At 48.7% G+C, this 19196-nt stretch overlaps 1 protein-coding gene across 7 annotated transcripts in view; it reads right to left on the bottom strand.

The window, feature by feature from the left end:
* DNMT3B (DNA methyltransferase 3 beta) overlaps window positions 1-11532 on the bottom strand; it is a 41122-nt gene extending 29590 nt beyond the window's left edge. For 2 of the 7 annotated variants that reach the window (XM_060615406.3, XM_078444160.2), the window contains exon 1: window positions 10932-11529. The gene's annotated coding sequence lies outside the window, so the exon portion shown is untranslated. Of the gene's footprint in view, window positions 1-4070; window positions 4194-6812; window positions 6919-10931 lie in introns of those variants that run through there. The other 5 variants (XM_078444157.2, XM_060615363.3, XM_078444155.2 and 2 more) reach the window with 5 other exon arrangements.
* Window positions 11533-19196: the final 7664 nt, after the last annotated feature.

The raw sequence follows: 19196 nt of genomic DNA, 5'->3' as shown, positions 1-19196 counted from the left end.
GCCTGTGTCCCAACTGAACCAGGTCAGACGTGTCCAAATGCAATGTGGCAGACAGAAGGGTGGGTGGCACCCCCAATTAGACTCAGGGAGGAGGCTCAGGGACTCGTCCCCCCACCGACCCAGCTATAAGGCTGAGGAGTGATGTCATTCACTTCCTCCAGGCTGGCACCAGGAGCAGTTACTTCACAGCATCTTGTAAATGTTAATTGCATTAATTAAGTGCACAATACAGGAAGGGGGTTGGATGGTGGACATGATGGAGAAGTAGGTAGAAGGCGGGGCCACTTGGGCATCCCTGCCCCACATGAGTCCCCCCAGGGGTTAGAGATCACGTGAAGTAAAAGGGAGGTTGAAAGATATTCCCATTCACCTTTGTAAGAAATTTCGTCTTCTCCACAGCCCCTGGGAGGGAAATCTAGACTCCTGTATCCTCCCCCTCAGCTGCCCGAGTCTTTCTTAGCTGCTTCCCTTGTCGGAGATAACAAAATAGTTGAGATGGAATAATTACTATGTATCTCACCGAAAAAAGAGAGAGCTTACTCTTATGATGCCCCATTTTGCAGATGAGTAAACTGAAGCTCAGAGGTAACAGATGGGCAGATTCCTTGCCCAGGCTTGCACAGCAGCTAAGTGATAGAGATTTAGACTTGACTCAGGAGCCAGATCTTAAAGACATTTTAAAACCAATATGCTAAGTATAGTTACAAAAGTGAAACCTGGGTAGGGACACCTCACCCAGGTGAGCAGAGAGAAGGAGGGAAGTGGGAACAATAAGTACAACAGTAAGAGGCTGGAAACAGGCTGCCCACCTGGCTGGTGGCAGAGTATGAGGTCACAGAGTTCAAGGTCTTTACCTGACTTTTAGGAAATCTTTGCTAAATTCCAGAAATTACCAGATCCATGGAAAGCTGGAATGAAAAAGCCCTCAATGGCTTTCTCAAACCCCAGTTTTATCATTTGTGAAATGAGATGACCTCCCCTAACTCCCTGGGTGGTTGGTGCTAGGGACCCCCAACATAGAGGATGAAACCTTGAGAAGAACCCGGGGCTTACACATTTCCATGTGCCATCCTGCCAGACTTTCCAGCTCTGCCTCACAAAAGCATCCCTTCATTCTGGGGCATTCAGAAGGAATGTGGACAACTGCTCCATGCCTCTAGGCCATGGCTGCAAACGCCACTTTCATTGTACAGTAAAAACTGAACTTTGGTATATTGATCAGAATTATTAAAATAATTGATCCCAGCAGGAGTCAAATTAGACAAATGCAAAAAAAAAATGGCTATAGGAACATGTTCCTTGCAGTACTGCTCATATAAGCAAAATACTCACAAACATCTAGATGTTCTTCAGTGGATGGGAATTATATACCAATACCCTTATAGATAATTCACAGAAAAAGAAAAAACTGGGGTTCCTGGTTGGCTCAGTCCGTGGAGTGTGTGACTTTTCAACTCAGGGTTGTGAGTTTGAGCCCCACTTTGGGTGTAGAAATTCCTTAAAAATAAAATCTTAAAGAGAGAAAACACAAGGAATATACAGAAAGATCTGCAAAGATAAGGCAACTTAAAGCGGAGTTTCGAGTGAAGCTTTTTACCCTATAAACAAACGCAGCCCTCTTCCCCTACAATTATTTGGGAAACCCTTGGAAGGGTGTGCAAATGTGGAGCGGAAACCAATGGTTAACTCTGACAATGATGGGTGGGAAGCAAAGGAGCAAAGGATTCTGGGAGCTGCAGTGCTCGCTCCTATAGTCATGTGTCCCTTAGCAAAGCCAGAGTGTAAGAGCCCACTGCCCTCTCCCCTAAGGCGTTAAGTGAAGACCAAATTTCTATAAAGCCACCACCTTGGGTCTGCCCCTCACAGTAGTCTGCTCCTGCTGCCACACAGCCAATGCCTTTTAAATCTCAACTGTCCTCTTATGGAGGCAATGGGGATAGAGTGAGCCTTTGAGATGGCAAACTGACAATACCTAAAAATGCCAAATGTTCCATATCCTGTTACACAGGACTCTTCTGCTACAGATCAACCCAGCCCAAAGCTCTTACCAAGACCTGAGTGCAAGCATGGTCACTGCTGTCCCGTTTATCATAGCAAAAGCTCCAAACAAATGACTGCCTAAATCCCATGCAGCCATAGTGGGGGATGGTAGTGAGAGGCAATGAATGAGGGAATGACGAGAAGATGAAGCTTTGTCAAGTGACAGTCTGTGCAACAGTCTCAGTTAATACGCTAGCATGTGCATTAAGCCATGTTCCTCCAGCATTTTGTTCTCTAACTGTAAAAAGTCAGGTCTCCTGGGAGGGTAGTTTGTGAGTGAACTACCATATCCTCATGGTACTTTTACAGTCAGATACTGTCCAAGAAACATTTCTTTCTTTGAACATGGCCATTCAAGGGGCATCTGGATGGCCGAGTTGGTTACATGTCTGACTTCAGCTCAGGTCATCATCTTGCAGTTCATGAGTTCAAGCACCAAGTCAGGCTCTGTGCTGACAGCTCACAGCCTGGAGCCTGCTTCCGGTTCTCTCTCTCTCTCTCTCCCCCTTCCCTGCTCGCACTGTCTCTGTCTCTCAAAAATAAACATTAAAAAAAAGAAGAAAAGAAAATGGCCATACAAGGGGCACCTGGGTGGCTCAGTAAGTTAAGCTTCTGGCTATTTCAGCTCAGGTCATGATCCTGGGGTCATAGAATCAAGCCCAGTATCGGGCTCCACACTGGGCAAAGAGCCAGCTTGGGATTCTCTCTCTCTGTCTCTCTCTCTCCCCCCATACCACCCCCGCACCACTACTCCTCTCCCTTGTTGTGCTCTCTCTCTCAAAAAAAAAACCAAACTCTAATGAAAATGGCCATTCAAGTTTAAACAATCTAAATTTATTTGTGTATGGTATGAGGTAGGGATCTCATTCTTCCCTATAAGGAAATCCAAACACACGTAATGACAAGCATGTCCCAACTCCTCTTCTTTTATAAAGTTCCCCCCATGTATGTAGGATGTTTCTGGACTGACTTTTCCCTTTGGCATTTATCCCTTGCCACCCCTTTTAATCATCATAGCTTTACTAATAAGCGCTCCTATGCTAGGGCAAGCCTGCCAACCTTACCGAAAATTTTTGCCAGTTTTCTCCCTAAAGGTCTTGCACATCCCTTAGTTTACATTTTCTTATTTCTGGTTCCCTCTTCTAGTTAGTCCCCAGGGGATTGTTCTAGGGAGCTTAGCTCTGCACACAAATTTACACAGCATTTCTAGTTGATTCAACATGGGAGGACTTACAGATTACTGCTACCATAAGCAGAAAGTCCTAATATTTATATGTGTGTGTGTTGTGTGTATGTATGTATGTATGTATGTATGTATTCATTCTTTTAGTATATTTTTTAAGACAAAATTTTGGGAGCACCTGGCTGGCTCAGTCAGAAGAGTATGTGCCTCCTGATTTCAGGGTTGTGAATTTGAGCCCCATGTTTGGCGTAGAGATGACTTAAAGATGGTCAAAAGGTACAAATAAATCCCTGGGAAGTAATATACAGCACGGCAACTAAAATATTATATTGTATGTTTGAAAGTTGCTAAGACAGCAAACCTTAAAAGTTCTCTGCACAAGAAAAAAAGTATAGGGGTGCCTGGGTGGCTCAGTTAAGCCTCCCACTTCAGCTCGGGTCATGATCTCGTGGTTCACTAGTTCAAGCCCCCATAGGCCTCTGCGCTGACACTCGGAGCCTGGAGCCTGCTTCAGATTCTGTGTCTCCCTCGCTCTCGGCCCCTCCCCCACTCCTGCTCTGCCTCTCTCTCTCAAAAATAAACATTAAAAGAAATTTTACGGGTGCCTGGGTGGCTCAGTCAGTTGAGCAACTGACCTCAGCTCAAGTTATCATATCAGGGTTCATGAGCTCAAGCCCCGTGTCCAGCTCTGTGCTCTCAGCTCAGAGCTAGCTTTGGATCCTCTGTCTCCCTCTCTGCCCCTCCTGTGCAGGCACTGCTTGCTCTCTGGCAAAAATAAACATTAAAAAAAAAAAAAAAGCCTACGTCCCACATAAACCACTTTTTTTCAAAAACTAGCTACAATTACCTGGTATGGGCAAGGGTCTGCCAGTCTCAACAGTGATGAAGCAGGCCTGCAGGCAAAGAGCGGGCTCTAGCGGGCACTCCTGAGTATCTTAACCCGACACATCTGTGCATCCTGCCAGTTCTGTGGGTCCAAGCCGGGTGGGTCTCAAAGAAATGCAACAGCATTGCCATGCACATTCTACTCCCTGCTAGCTGTGTGGCCTTAGGTAATGGTGACAATCAAGCTTAATATTGAGCAATCACTCTGTCCGGCGCTTACACAGAACTTCCCAAGACTGAGCAGCACGCTGGCAAAGGCCACTCTCCTACAAGCATCAGACAGGAACTCCCCCGGGCCTCAGGAGCCATGCTCGGCACTGAGAAGCACAGGCAGACATCGGCCAACAGCCCATCCTCACGGAGCCCACAGCTGGTTCAGGAGAGGGTGGTAGGACAAAGCCAGGTGGTGGAGGACACAATAACAAGGCTGGTTCACCCCAAAATCTACACTGCTCTCCCAATATAATTAAGACCCTTTTACAAGAGCACAACAGGACAGATTTTGCCCACACCTCTATGCAGATTTGCTCAGAGTTTTCCAAACCCTTCCACCCAGTGTCGCACACTGCCTCCTGCATAACCCAGAACGACCCAGAAGATCTTTGTCACAGCACCTGCCTGTTCAGGCTTCTAGCCTAGTTAATACTCTGTTTCTCACCACATCCCGGGTGAGCCAGCTTCCTTCTGCTTCTTTCTGCTCCTCTCTCCTCTAGATTCTAGTGCTGCAGCCACAAAGCTCAGGCAGAGCAATGCTTCAGTCAAGCTGTACAGCGCACATTCACGGAGCCAGGGGCCCAGCACTGTGCTGGCTGCTGGGAACACCAACTGACCGAGAAAGCATCGTCCCTTCTCCTAGAGCTGGAAGCCTGGGTTCCAGCCCCAGCTGGGGCCCAAGTGTGTCCACTTCCAACAGCAAACAAATGCTGCTTAGGAATAGACCCAATTAGCCTCAGAAGATGGGACTGCAGGGTGGATGGTAAAGAAATATTTTGGTATCCCCCTGGGTCAGCCTGTTCTGTAGGCCATGCTCCTCCTCCAGCCAGAGGCTTACACAGGATCCCTGAGACTGAGAGCCACATTCTCTGCAGCCAGGCCTGTGCCTCTCAGGCAGGACACTAGGAGATCCCTCTCCTCTGGTGACAGACCCAAGGGCAGAGAACATCGTTCCTATTTGGGGAGACCCATAGGGATGTGCAGGTCATTGTCCCACAGAGAAATAAATGCTCCGGTTCAAGTCTCAGATGACTTTCGTCCTTCTCAATCATGAAGATCAAGCTCAAAACTTAAATATTAAAAATGAAAACTGTAGGGGCACCTGGGTGGCTCAGTCGGTTGAGCACCTGGCTTCTGCTCAGGTCATGATCTTGCGTTTCTGGAGCTCAAGTCCCACACTGGGCTCGCTGCTGTCAGCAGAGTCCGCTTCAGATCCTCTGTCTCCCTCTCTCTCGGCCTCTTCCCCGCCTGCATTCTCACAAAGGAGAAAAGAGGAGAGGAGAGAAGAGAAGAGAAAAGGGGTGCCTGGGTGGCTCAGTGGGTTAAGTGTCCGACTTCTGCTCAGGTCATGATCTTGTAGTGTGTTGGAGTCCCGGGTAGGGCTCTGTGCTGACAGCTCAGATCCTAGAGCCTACTTTGGATTCTGTGTCTCCCTCTCTCTGTCCCTCCCCTGCTTGCTCTGTCTCTGCCTCTCTCTCAAAAATAATAAACATTAAAAAAAAAAGCCTTTAAAAAAAAAGAAAAAGTAAACAGAAAAAACCCTCAGAAATGAATATTGGAAGGAGCACTAAACAGAAAACAATACTCTCAGGGAGATAAAAGATGGATGAGGACTCCATTACACATGGGATTTCTGGGACAAGAACACCTCAAAACAAAAGACAAAAGTTAAAATATTAGGGGTTGGAAGCTGAGGACCATCTCCCAAAAAGCAGAACATAAGAACAAATGGTCAAAGAAAATTCCACCAGGCCAGGAGACTTAAGAGTTACAGAATGAGAGGAGAAAAAAACTAGGGAGGTGATGATCCAAGAAATGTATTCTCTCAATCTTAGGAGCCCCCAGCCACCTTGGGCCTCTTCCCATCCCACACCTGCTCAGTATCTACCTGCCCCCAAAAGGAAATGTATTGATTAAGAACCTTTATCCACTGACAACTGTTTACTCTCCCACCCGTCAATTCTCGGTCATTTTTGAAAGTGCATTTCTAAATCTCCTGTAGTCTTTCTATGGCTACCGCTCTTCACACATTTCAAAGGCTATAAAAAGACAATTTTCTGGAAAAGTGGAGTTTGATCCCTGAGTCACAGAACTAAAGCAGACAGAGAGAAGGTAGAGGGCACACAGGGGTTTGAGCTAGGGCAGAGCCCACAGACCACAGTTTTAATGAATGAAATCTCTGTGGGTGAAGTGACAGGCAACTTTGATCAGGCAAGCTAATAATAAACACAAAATTAAAAAAAAAAAAAACAAACAGAAGCCAATGGTGGCAGATTCCAGAGACTCTGCTCCCCCTGATCCCCAAAACTATTCTCCATCTGCTTGCAAAGGCCAGCCCCAATGGTGACCACAGTGTCCTCTAAGGCCTTCACCAATTGAGCCACCTTTCCTTGCCAGTCTGTACTCCTTGGATCCAGGTCCCTTAGAAAGGCCTCCTGGTCCTATCTACATAGAAATGGAGGCCCCCAAATAAAAGCAAAACGTTGATTACCTTGGCATTGTGAAAGTACAGGTGATGACTAGTTTCTTCTTGGCATCTGAAGACGGTAAATTTGATTTTCACTTGTATGAAGCATTTTTTGAAGTACTTCCATTCCCTACACAAAACAGGTCCTCCTAAATCTTTGCTTATTCCCTGGAAGAAAACTGAGGAGACTGTGCGAACTGGGACTGTGTTTCCCTCCTAGAGTAAAGAATAACCACTTGCCAATATTTGAGTGTTTACTACATAACATGCATTTTTTCAAGTTTATTTTTTAAGTAGTCTCTACACCCAACGTGGGCCTTAAACTCACAAACCGGGATTAAGAGTCGCATGTTCTTCCAACTGAGCCATCCAGGGGCCCCCATAACATGCAACATTTACTCAATTTTTTAAGCTATAGCAACTCAACAGACTTAAACACCCCCTGCAATTAGCCAACCATTCTTGGACTATTTTACAGATGGAGAAATTGAGGCTCAAGCCAGTGACTTATAAATGGAGTGAACAGGTATATAAATCCAGACTTGATTCTAATGCCCAGGCCCCTTTATTGCCTCAGACTATTAATATGACCCAATGGATGACAGGCTTTTTTACAATACAGTTGACCCTGAAAAATGTGGGCTTGAACTAAAGGTGTCATATATGCTGATTTTTTTCAAGAAATATATTGAAAAAAAGTTTGGAAATGTACAACAATTTGAAAAAAAAAAAAAGATTTAACTGCATAACCTAGCAATACTAGGGAAAAAATTAAATTTTTTACATTTATTTATTTTAAGAGACAGAAAGGACCAGTGGGGGAGGGGCAGAGGGGGTGACAGAGGATCCAGAGCAGGCTCTGTGCCACAGCAGATGGTGACCTGAGCCGAAGTCTAACACTTAAGCAACTGAGCCACCTAGGTGCCCTGAAAAAACTTAAGTTAGGTATTATTGGAAGAATAAATTATACAATACATGTAACATACAAAGTATGTGTCAATAGACTGTTTATGTTCTCAGTAAGGTTTCCCATCAACAGTAGGCGATTAAGTTTTGGAGGAGTCAAGTTATACATGGATTTTCCAGTGCGTGGAGGAGAAGGGGTCAGTGCCCATAACCCCTGGTCCCATCAGCTACAAAAGGGATCTGATGAGATCAGCCCCCACAAAAAGTTAGACAAATCAGCCCCTCACTTTGCAAAGATAAGAATGGTCTGAAAATGCAATGAGGAATTCTGCACTTCTCTGATCCCGCAACCTGAATTCACAATTAAAAAATAACTCACAAGAACGGGCCAGAGCTGAGGCCCTGTACCTATCAAGTGCTGGAGGAAGGTGGGGGCATTTGTCATGATATAGGACCCAGGAGGAGTTAGAGATTTAAAATGGACTAGCCCAGGGTGGCTCAGTCAGTTAAGCGTCCCACTTGGGCTCAGGTCATGATCTCAAAGTTGATGGGTTCGAGGCCCTGCATTGGGCTCTACATTAACAGTGCAGAGCCTGCTTTGGATCTTCTGTCTCCCTATTTCTGCCCCTCCCCAGCTCTCACTTTCTCTCAAAAATAAAATTAAAACCATAAAAATAAAATAAAATAAAATAAAATAAAATAAAATAAAATAAAATAAAATAATAAAATGCACCACCTCAGATGAAATTGGAAAAGGTGTCTGAGCAAGATGGCTTGCATGAGAGCTGGTCTGAGACAAAGGAATCACAAGGTAAGTTTTCCTGGAAAAACTTTCCCAAATCGGAAACGGGTCCCTGGGGCTGCAATGAGGGGTGACAGGCACCGTTGGGTCGCAGGCCCCACGTGGCTGAAGGAAGGAAAGGAAGGCAAGGTACTTCCCCCAGCCCTACCTCCCTTGCTCCTCCCTTTCACCCCCTGCAGCTCCCAGATACTCTCCTCCCCTTCTAGGATTTGAAGGAGGGGCAGGTAATGCCTATGCTTTAGGCGCATGATGCAGCCAGGCCCAACCCCTTTGTCTTGGCCCTCTTTACCCCAAGGAGGAAAGGTAAAGGATCTCTCTTAGCTCTGCAATTATGCCTCCAAGGTAGGCCTCAAACTTTTGGGGGACGGATGGTAAAAGCGGCCCCAACCCGTCAAAAACCCTGGCTCCTTTCAAAAAGTAACAAAGGCGTTCCTTCCTGCCAACTCCCAACAGGAGTTGGAAAAGCTTTGGAAGGATTTGGAAAAGCTTTCCTAACTGAAAGGAATAGGGTACCTTGGTGGAATACAGGATAGGTAGGGCCAGCAGAGGTCCCTCCCTTCATCCCCATTTCTCATTAGTGGCTGCCCTACGAAGAGGGGCTATTGGTTAACTATTTCAGATGTCAACATTCATCACCCGCTATGCCAAGCACTATCCCATCGAGCCCTTTCCCCAAGCCCAGTGTGGAAGGAGCTATTGACACCCATCAGACATCTAAGGAACACAGAGGGTTAAATGTCAAATCATGCATAAAACTGGTTTCATTCTTACACAACCTAGGGTTATTAGTAACACTGTTCCTATTTCACAGATGTAATAACTAAGGCACAGAGGGAAATGGAGTTGCTGGGACAGATTTAAATGCATGCCAAAGACTTTCGTGTGCCGCTAAAGAGGGCAGCCAGCTTACCCCACATGCTAGCTAAGGATGCCAACAGTGGCAGACTTTTATTGAGTAACTACTGTATACCAGCCCTATAAAATAGGTATCATCAATTCAACCCTGGAAAAATAGAGGCAGTCTTGGAATCCAATGGTGGGGGCGCAAGAAGCCAGAGCAGGTGTTGGGGAGGAGGGCAGGGGTAGGTCGGTGTCCTGAGACCTCCACCTGAGAGCGGCAGAAGGGTTACCCCTCCTCGGGAAAATTTCCGCCAGTCTAAACCCACAGCATCCAGAAATCAGGAAACGGTCCAAATTCACTGTCCGTAATTCTCATTAATGCATGCACTCTCTCAGCTGGGGGCGGGGGTAGGGCGTGGGGAGGGGGGGCGTTGGGGAGGGGGGAGGCGCGAGGGAAGTGGGGAGATGGGGAAACACAGGAGCCCAGTCTCTCAGGCCAGAGGATAAGGGGAAAGGGCAGACTGGAGGCACAGGCCTGGGGCTGGGCCCAGAAAGGCTGCCCTTCTTTGCCACAGGTGAGTAAATCCAGCAGGAAAGCCCGAGCCCAAGAGCGGCTCCCTGTTGCTAACTTGCTAAGTCCACCCCGCAGTCTTTCCTGGTTTCCACTTTCTCTCCTACCAAGTGGGATTCAACACCTACTCTCCCTCGTCGAACAATCACACTAGCAGGGAAGCCGGTATCCGGGAGGTGCTAAAGGTTTTGAGACCTCGGTTTGCGGAGTTTGGGAAGTGGGACCGGCTTCATCCCGGAAGAGGGGAAAAATGGAAAGTGAGCCCCCAGGGCAGGCAGCGTGGCCGGGGCAGGGTGGCGCCGCCCCAGCCGGGCTCCTCCCCGGCCAGGTGTGCAAAGGGGAGAGGGCAGCCCCTCCCGAGGACGTCCCGGCAGTCCCGCTGTGCCTCGCCCCGGTGGCTCATCTAGAGAGGACCTCGGGAGGCCACCCCCCTGGTGCACACCCTGGCCCACCTGCTCGCCCGCACCCACACCCATTACTTTTCTTCCATCCCTGCGAGGGGGTTAAACGGGTTTCGCCCGAAACCCTCTAGTCCAAGTCTTAAGGGACGGACGCCCACCTTCCTGGCTGAACTCTCTCCTCTTTCCCCCACCCCTAATGAGGCTCCCTCTGAAGCCGAGGCCAGGTAAGGACTCCCCCTCCTGATGACCAAGACCTCTTCTTGCTCCACTTTTCTCCGGAGGAACACGTCCTCCCTTCCAGTCTAGACCCCAGGAAGGCCACCCCATCTTCCCTCCCTGAAGACAAACCTCTCTCCCCGGGGTCTTGGGACTACAGCAAGATTATCCCTGCAAGACATAGCACCCCCCGCCCTATTTTTCCTTCTTGTTCCAGGTGGTCCAGTGGTCCTCTCCTCCCCTACCAAGCCGGGTCTCTAAACGGATGGGAGCCGCTCCCCCGGACGTCCCGGAGAGAGGGTCCCTCCTGCCAGTCCCGGGACCCCTCTGTTGTCTCTTCCCTCCCCCCACCCCAGCCCCCGGAGCCCCCGGACTGGCGAGCCTCCCCCGGACCACGGGGCGCTCACCTGCCGAGAGCCTGGCTCGGGCGCCGCTCCGCGGTCGAACCGCGGGTCGGGACAGGCTGGCGGGAGGCCGGCGGGCGGCCGCGCAGGGCGCTGGGCTCGCGAATCTCCGGCGCCGATCACCGAGCTACGTTTACTTGGGCCACTTAACCCCCGCGCTGCCGGCCGGGCGCGGCGGCCGCCCGCTCGCCGGCCTGCCAGTGGGCCGGTGGCGTCCGTCGGGGGGCGCTAGGGGCGTCCACGCGGGCCGGGTCCGCGGGGCTGGGGGGCGGCTGCGGCGCGGAGGCAGCGCAGGCCGGACCAGGCAGCTGGAGTGGGTGGGGAGGGGGCGGTGCCGAGGCCCCTTGTAACCCTGGCCCGGCGCTCGCCCCGCCCCCGCCCGGGGGCGCCCCCGCCGCAGCCACTCAGAGCGGGCCCCGGGCGCGAGCGGGGGGAGCCGGGGGTGGGGACGAGGGAAATTTGAAATCACTCCGGAGCCTCCCCTCCGCCCCTCCTCCACAGGCACCGCCTCCTGTTCCCCCCCACCTTACCCCCGGCCTGTTAAATTACCCACCCCTCGAACCGGCCCTGATGGGGAGCTCGCAGGCATCCCCCCAACTCCGGGGCTCCACCGGGGACCCTGCTTCCCCGCCCCCCCCCTCCCACCCCAAGCTGGCACGCGCCGGTCTCGATGCAGGGCCCAGAGAGGGAAGCGCCCCCACTGGAGTCACACAGCAGTTGAGTCTTCCCTCTACCCCCACCTCAGCCCCAATGCTACCAGGGCGCTGCCTTGCCCCCGCCAGTCAGTCACCCCCTCTGGACCCTCGGACCAGTCCTTCCTTCCTTCCTCCCACCCTGCTGGGCCTTTGTCAGCCATCTTGAGGGGAGGGGAGGGGAGGGGAGAGGAGAGCAGACAGGGAAGGCAGGCAGGTCCTTGGCTGCCTGGGTTCTCTGGTCCCGCAGGCCTCACCAGCAGAAGGAGAAGCCCCACTCTGTTAGGTTTTACCACTGCCTCTGCCCTTAAAGGGCATTGAACTTTTGGAAAACAGCTCTCTTACTAACATTTATCGCACCCTGGTGTTTATATTCATATATTTATTTGTCTGCTTATTGTGCGTGTCTCTCCACACTTTAGACTGTGAGGGCAGGGTGGATCTCCGGGTATCTTAGCACACAGTAGATGCTTAATAAATATGTATTGAATGAATGAGTGAAAGAACAAATGGATGATAACATGATGGCCTGCAAGGCCCTATAGGAGCTGGCTCCTGCCTGCCTTTCCCTGCATCTCCTATCCTCCTCACCCACCCCCACCACCCCCTTTAGGCAGCCTTCTCACCACTCTGCTCTGAGACGCATAGAGCATGTTCCTGGACATTCCTTGTCCAGAGATCTCTACATGGCCAGTCTTTCACCCTTCTGTTCTCTGCCAAAAGGTCATCTTCTAGAGAGACCTTCCCACTCTGCCACCGATCACCCCACATAACAGTCTCCCCTCTCCATCCCTCCTATTTCATTCCCTAGATAGCACTCTGAGCTCTTTCACATTGTTTTGCCAACTTCCTTGTTTACATCTTTCTTTTTCTTGTTTTTTTCTTGTGACACAGGGACTATAGACTATCCTCCATGAGGGCAGAAACCACATCTATCTTGCTCCAAGCTGGATGTCTAGTGCCCACAGGAGGCGTTCAGTGCAAGTTTGTTGAATGAATGAATGAACACAGGTTTCCAGCCTCCAGGGCTCCAGATCTCTGAGTAAAACCACAGCTTTCTCCCTTCATCTCTTACCAGGCCTTTGCAAATTACTACATGGCAAACTCCGTAGAAGCTACAAACATTTCTAAACCTATTGGATCTTGTTCTACCTAGGAACCTGGATGGAGGTTGAGGAAATATGAAAGTGAAATGGGAGAGCCTCCCGTGAAGGAGAAGCAAGATCTTCTTGGCCTCTGGCACAAACATCCAAAATTGGCTTCCAGTCAGTTGGTGTAGGAAGAATGGGATCTCTCAAAGGACCTGGGGCTTGGCCCCCATCTGAGGTATGCCGTTAGTGGAAAGAAATATATAAGCTGCTGGGCCTTTGGGGAGGGCTGGTGGGCCCATTTTCTGATCCATAAACCAAGATCTGCCACATGGAAAAAGATGTCTGTACCACCAGGAGTGCCTGGGAGGCCTAGGTGAGATGCCAAAGGGGTGGTTTTCCGGAACATGCAGACATCTCTGGCAAAAGCAGACCACCTAACTTCAGAAAAAAAGTAGAGGATCCGAATGAGCAAGTGTTGAGTCCTATCTTCTGGAAAGGAAGGAATGCCAGAATGGGCAAAAGAAAAAGGGCAGGACGTCTCCCTAGGGCACAGCACTTTATAATTTGCAAAGTTCATTGGTCATAGTCACCACCTCATTTGAACTTCACAGCCACTCCATGAGGAGTCAGGGCAAGGAGAATCAGGCACCCCATTCCAGATGAGGGGTCTGAGGCCCAGAGAAGAGATGGACTTGTGCAGCCTGACCTTGACTGAGCACCTGCTATGTGGCAGGTGGCTGGCTAGGAATTGAGACAAGAAAGCCCATAGCTTACCTGCTGGGTAGAGAGTATCAGAAAATGAACACATATAAGGAAATAAGAGAATAAGATCAATCTGGGAAGAAGATAAAATGGAGACAAGACTGATGTAGCCAGGGGAAGACCTAGGTCAGGATCCAGCTTGTGGATAGCATGTGGTAGGGACAAGCAGGACACCAGTGTGGCCAGAGCTGAGGGAGTGAGGAGGGGAGAAATAATAGGGGGCCAGGTCTCGTGGGACCTAGTAAGCCATGGCAGGGAATTTGGATGTCACCATTTGAGCCACGATCTGACTCAGATGTTTAAAACACATCCAGGTGGGGAGATGGACAGGGAAGGGACCTGGTCTGGAAAACTGAGGATGGTGGCCTGGACCACGGTGGGAGCAGAGGAGGTGGAGAGAAGGGACTGAATTTGGGATAGATTGTGGGGATTGGGGCAAGTAGTGCTGATGGCTCCAGGGGGCAGAGGAAAGGATGGCTTCACGGAGGGCCCCTAGAATTTTAGCCTGAGCACCTGGGTGAAGGGTGGTGCATTTACCTAAAGGAGGAAGGTTTACATAATGTGGATTTGAAAGGGAGCTCAGCAAGTCTGCCTTGCCTTGGCCTTGGCTGCACGAATGTGGAGTCACACTGTGGTCTGGGCTGCCACCCAGGTCCCCTGACTGTGTCCAGTGCTCCTCTCACTGTCTGAGTGGTAGGGCATGCCATCTACATCTCCCAGGCCACACCCCTCCTCCAGGGTGGTGGACCCCTTCTCAGAAGGATGGACCCACGTGTCCTAGAAAGGGATTTTTCATCACACACTGTGGTTTGAATCCCACCTCCAAAGTTGCCTGAATCTGATAAATCACCTGGTCTCTCTGAGCCTCGGTTTCCACAGCACAGCCAGAGAGAGAAAATACTTCATTGGCACAGGGAGCATTAAATGACCTTAAATGAAAACATTGATGCTGGATTACCCAGTTGGGCAGACAAGGCTCCAGGCCCCAAAGAAATATTTTTATGAAAGATTTTTCTTTCTTCCCCCAGACTCCCCAAGATTTTGCTTTTTGATGTTTAAAAAACCATGTAGCTAGGGTACCTGGCTGGCTCAGTCGGTGGAGCATTTGAATCTTAATCTCTGGTTGTGGGTTCGAGCCCCACATTAGGTATAGAGATTACTTAAGAATAAAATCTCTAAGGGGCTCCTGGGTGGCTCAGTTGGTTAAGCAACAGACTCTTGATTTCAGCTCAGGTCATGATCTCACGGTTTGAGCCTTACGAGGGCTGCACGCTGACAGGATCAGCACAGAGCCTGTTTTGGATTCTCTCTCTCCCTCCCTCTCTCTTCCCCTCCCCTGCTCACTTGCTCTCTCTCTGTCTCAAAATAAATACATAAACTTTAAAAAAATATCTTTAAAAATAGGGGCGCCTGTGTGGGTCAGTCGGTTAAGTGTCTGACTTCAGCTCAGGTCATGATCTCATGGTTCGTGGGTTCGAGCCCCGTGACAGGCTCTGTGCTGACAGCTCAGAGCCTGGAGCCTGTTTCAGATTTTGTGTCTCCCTCTCTCCCTGCCCTTCCCCCACTCATGCTCTGTCTCTCTCTGTCTCAAAAATAAACATTTAAAAAAATTTTAATCTTTAAAAATAGTAATAAGAATAAAAAAATAAAATCTTTAAAAATAAATAGTAAGTAAAAATAAAAATTTATCTAAGCAGATCACAATTATACTCACGATGGTAATCAATGTTTATAAGGAAACAACAAAAATTCTGTGATTAAAGGTCATTTGTTTCGTCATCTGAAAAAACACATAGATAAGGGAATGTCCTTGCTCTTAGGAAATAAACACTAAAGTATTTAGAGGTAAAGGGGCACAATATCACCAATTTGCTCTTAGATGGTTCAGAAACAATAATATGCGTATATATGGGAGGGGGAGAGGGTAAAGCAAATGGAGCAAAATGTAAACAAATGGAAAATCTAGCTAAGGCATTCATTCATGAGTTCCTTGTACTAGTCTTACAACTCTTCTGTAAACTAGAGCTTATGCAAATAAAAAGATGCCCCTCAAAAATTAACGTTAAAAAAATGAACCAGGGATGCCTAGGTGGCTCAGTTGGTTACGGATCTAACTGCAGCTCAGGTGAGGTCAAGCCCCGCACTGGGTGAGCTCCAGTCCGTTTTGGGCTCCTTACTGTTCAAAGCCTGCTTGGGATTCTCTCTCTCTCTCCCTCTCCCTCTCTGCCCCTTATGGGATTCTCTCTCTCTTCCTCTCTCTCTGCCCCTCACTCACTCATGCTCTCTCTCTCTCAAAAATTAATTAATTTAAATTAAATTAAAAACTAAAATATAAAAAGAAACCACACAGGGGCACCTGGTTGGCTCAGTGGGGAGAGCGTGTGACTCCAGATCTAGGGGCCTTGAGGTCAAGCCCCACACTGGGTGTAGAGATTACTTAAATAAATTTTTTTAAAAAGCACACACAAAGGGGCCCCTAGGTGGCTAAGTCGGATGAGCATCCGACTTCGGCTCAGGTCATGATCTCTGTGTTTGTGGGTTCGAGTTCTGCGTCGGGCTCTGTGCTGACAGCTCGGAGCCTGGAGCCTGTTTCGGATTCTGTGTCTCCCTCTCTCTGTCCCTACCCCACTCATGCTCTGTCTCTCTCTCTGTCTCTCAAAATAAATAAACAATGAAAAAAAATTTTTTAAAGCACACGTAAATATCATGCTAATCAACACATTGATGGGTTTACACTTAAGTTGTGGTTAAATATGGTACTTGTGTTGAATTCTACCACTGTTTTCTCAACTCTCAAAGCAGCTACAGGCTTTTAATAACATACAAAGTGCTAAGCACTGTGCTTGTTGCATAATAGGTTTTTCACATGTGGTAGGTATTTTTATGAGCAAGTGACTTCATCTCTCTATGCCTCGATTTCATCATCTATAAAATGGAGGTAATAAGAGCACTTACTTCATAGGATTGTCGTGAGAATCATATAAGTTAATATATAGAGGGCATTTTGAACCATAACAACCATAAACATGCTTAGTAAATTTAAAAAATACATTGTTATTTTTTTCATGTTTATTTTTACTTTTGAGAGGCGGGGGAGGGACAGAGAGAGAGGGAGACAGAGGATCTCAAGCCGGCTCCACGCCGACAGCAGAGAGCCTGATGTGGGGCTCAAACCCACGAACCCATGGGATCACGACCTGAGCCGAAATCACGCTTAACCAACTGAGCCACCCAGGCGCCTCCCAAAATACAGGAATTCATGCTGCTCCTCTCCCCTGCTGTCCCAGCTCTTGGCAGGTGCAGAGAAAAAAGCTCTCACTGCCTCCCCAGCATCACATAGCCCTGTCCCTTGGGTTCCAGGCTGCCAAGGCAAACCCAGTTCACCGCTGGATCCACAAGCAGTGGCTAGTATGATGAGCCCCATATAATAGTTGAGGAAACTGAGGCTGTGCAAGGTAAGGAGGTTTGCCTGAAAGCCATAACTGGCCAGTGGCAGAGCTGGAACTAGACTCCCAGCTCAACCCCCACCCTGTGGGCCGCCCCCCCCCCCCACCTTGTGTGCTATGCTAAGGAGTTTGAGCCTCAGTCAACTCCCAGTCTGATTGGAATAATAATAATAGTAATGACTGCTTCCTGGAGTGACTGCCGGCATTCTCTGAGCCCAGGTATGTGAAAGAACTCTATTGTAAACTACTCAGTCTCAATTGTAGTGTCATTAAAGGCCACCTTCATTTGCAAAGTGGGTTCCTCACCTTTCATTTTCTGCTGGAACACCCAGATTTCTCTCTGCCCCAGTCGACCCACAGAAGGAATTCTTTCATGCCTTTCAAACCTAAAAATGGGCCATTGAAATATCTGCTTTAAATATACCTGCCTAGACAGGTACACAGAGTCTGGCCAGGTATTATTCATTAGTTATTATTAACTAAGCATGCTAGTCGCAGCCATCAAGGGAATAACCCTGCGCCAGGCACTGGGCTGAGTGTTTTACACGTATTATTACACACTGATGCTTGCGTCCCCTTTACGAGGTAGAAAGCGGTGTTATCTCCATGTGACACACGGGGAAACTGAGGGCCACAGAGGCAGAATAATTATTCCAGGTCATACTGCCAGGAAGTGTGCTGAGAGCCGAGATTAAATTCTAAGCCGTGGTCTTAACCACTTTGCTACCCTGTAAAAGTTTTAGCATGATGCCTATGAGGTGGCACTGGTGAGCAGGTGAAGGGACCCTGCATCTCCCGAAGAGCCCCTCGCTCCCTGCACAGCCCCATTGACTTTCCTTTGCCCAGGGAAGTGAGTCCGCCCGTGCCTTCTCAGCCAGGGAAACTCTGTCCTGAGGCTCTGCTCCTGGCATCTTCCTTCTCCTCCTCCTTTCCCTCCTTCAAAACAGAGAAATGCCCTGGGGTGGGCATGGAAGTTAGGATAGGAAGGAGGCCACTCTTCCTCTCTCCATTCCCTACAGAAGCAGTTCTCTCCTCACTGCTGTCACTGAGGAGGATGCCTTGGTGGAGGAGGGTGTAGATATCTATGGAATGGGTGGGAAGGGCTGGGGGCAAAGCACACAACAAAAATGGACTCAGTCCTGGTTCTGCCCTCCTGGAGCTTACAACCAAGTAGGGAAACAGACACTAATTCAATTTATCTCATAAACAATTATGAGGTTACAGCTGTGTTAAATGCTAAGAAGACAAAGACACCGGTGAATAAGAGGAAACGTTTTAGGTTTTAGGGCCTGAGAAATCTTCCCTGAGAAAGTGATGGTCCAACAGCGCTCTGAGGGGATGCAGGCTACAAGGTGGAGGGAAATGTGTGTGTGTTCTGGGCACTGGGAGTAGCACTTGCTAAGATCCTGGAACACAGAGAACTGAGAGGAGGCAGTATGTGGCTCGAGCTAGCAACTGGAGAGAAAGAATCCGGTGAAGAGGGCAGGGCTAGATCACGAGACCTTAAGCAATGAAATCATTGGAGGGTTTTCAGCAGACAGATTAGTAATGTGATCAGATGTAAATAGAGCATTTTGCATCGTGTCTGGCACAATGGTAGCTAATAGAAAGCAAAAAAGCCCTCCCTTCATTCTGCAAGTTTCTGTACCTGTAGATAATATTTTATCCCAATTTCTCCAGACATCAAATGAATGAATGCTCAAGTTATTTATCATCATTATTATTCATAGTGGTAACAATATTACTCCTAATTTGCTTCCCCTGAATTGCCTAAGGAGACGATTTTTTAAAAGGTATGAGACACAGTTAGGAGAACACAGCCCTGGGGCACCTGGCTGGCTCAGTCAGGAGAGCAAGTGACTCTTGATCTCGGAGTTGTGAGTTGCAGCCCCATACTGGCTGTAGAGGCTACATACGTACCCATGGATGTACATACATACACAAACTTGAAAAAAAAGGAAAGCAAAGAAAACACAACACTATTGCCCACCACTGCCCTGAAACACACCCCTCAGAATGGCCCTTTTAAGAAGAGGCCCCACTGCAAAATAGTCCATGATCCGTTTTTGGCTTTTGACCTGGGTCCCAGGTGTGAACCACTTACTGCTTTCCCCATCCTGAGCCTTAAAACAGACAGCATGCCTTACTTTTGAGAGAACGTCCCTTCCATTTTTTGTGACGATCATGAAATAAGGTATTCACCCATACTTGATGGGTTTCTAACTTTTGGAAGTTCTTTGAGTAAGTCTTGCTTCTGCCACTTGTTACCCAGCAGAG

The sequence above is a fragment of the Panthera onca genome, chromosome A3 (genome assembly GCF_046562875.1).
Source record: "Panthera onca isolate mPanOnc1 chromosome A3, mPanOnc1 haplotype 2, whole genome shotgun sequence".
NCBI classification, from domain to species: domain Eukaryota; kingdom Metazoa; phylum Chordata; class Mammalia; order Carnivora; family Felidae; genus Panthera; species Panthera onca.
The sequence above is the reverse complement of the archived record's forward strand: the minus strand, read 5'-3'. Positions and strand labels throughout refer to the sequence as shown.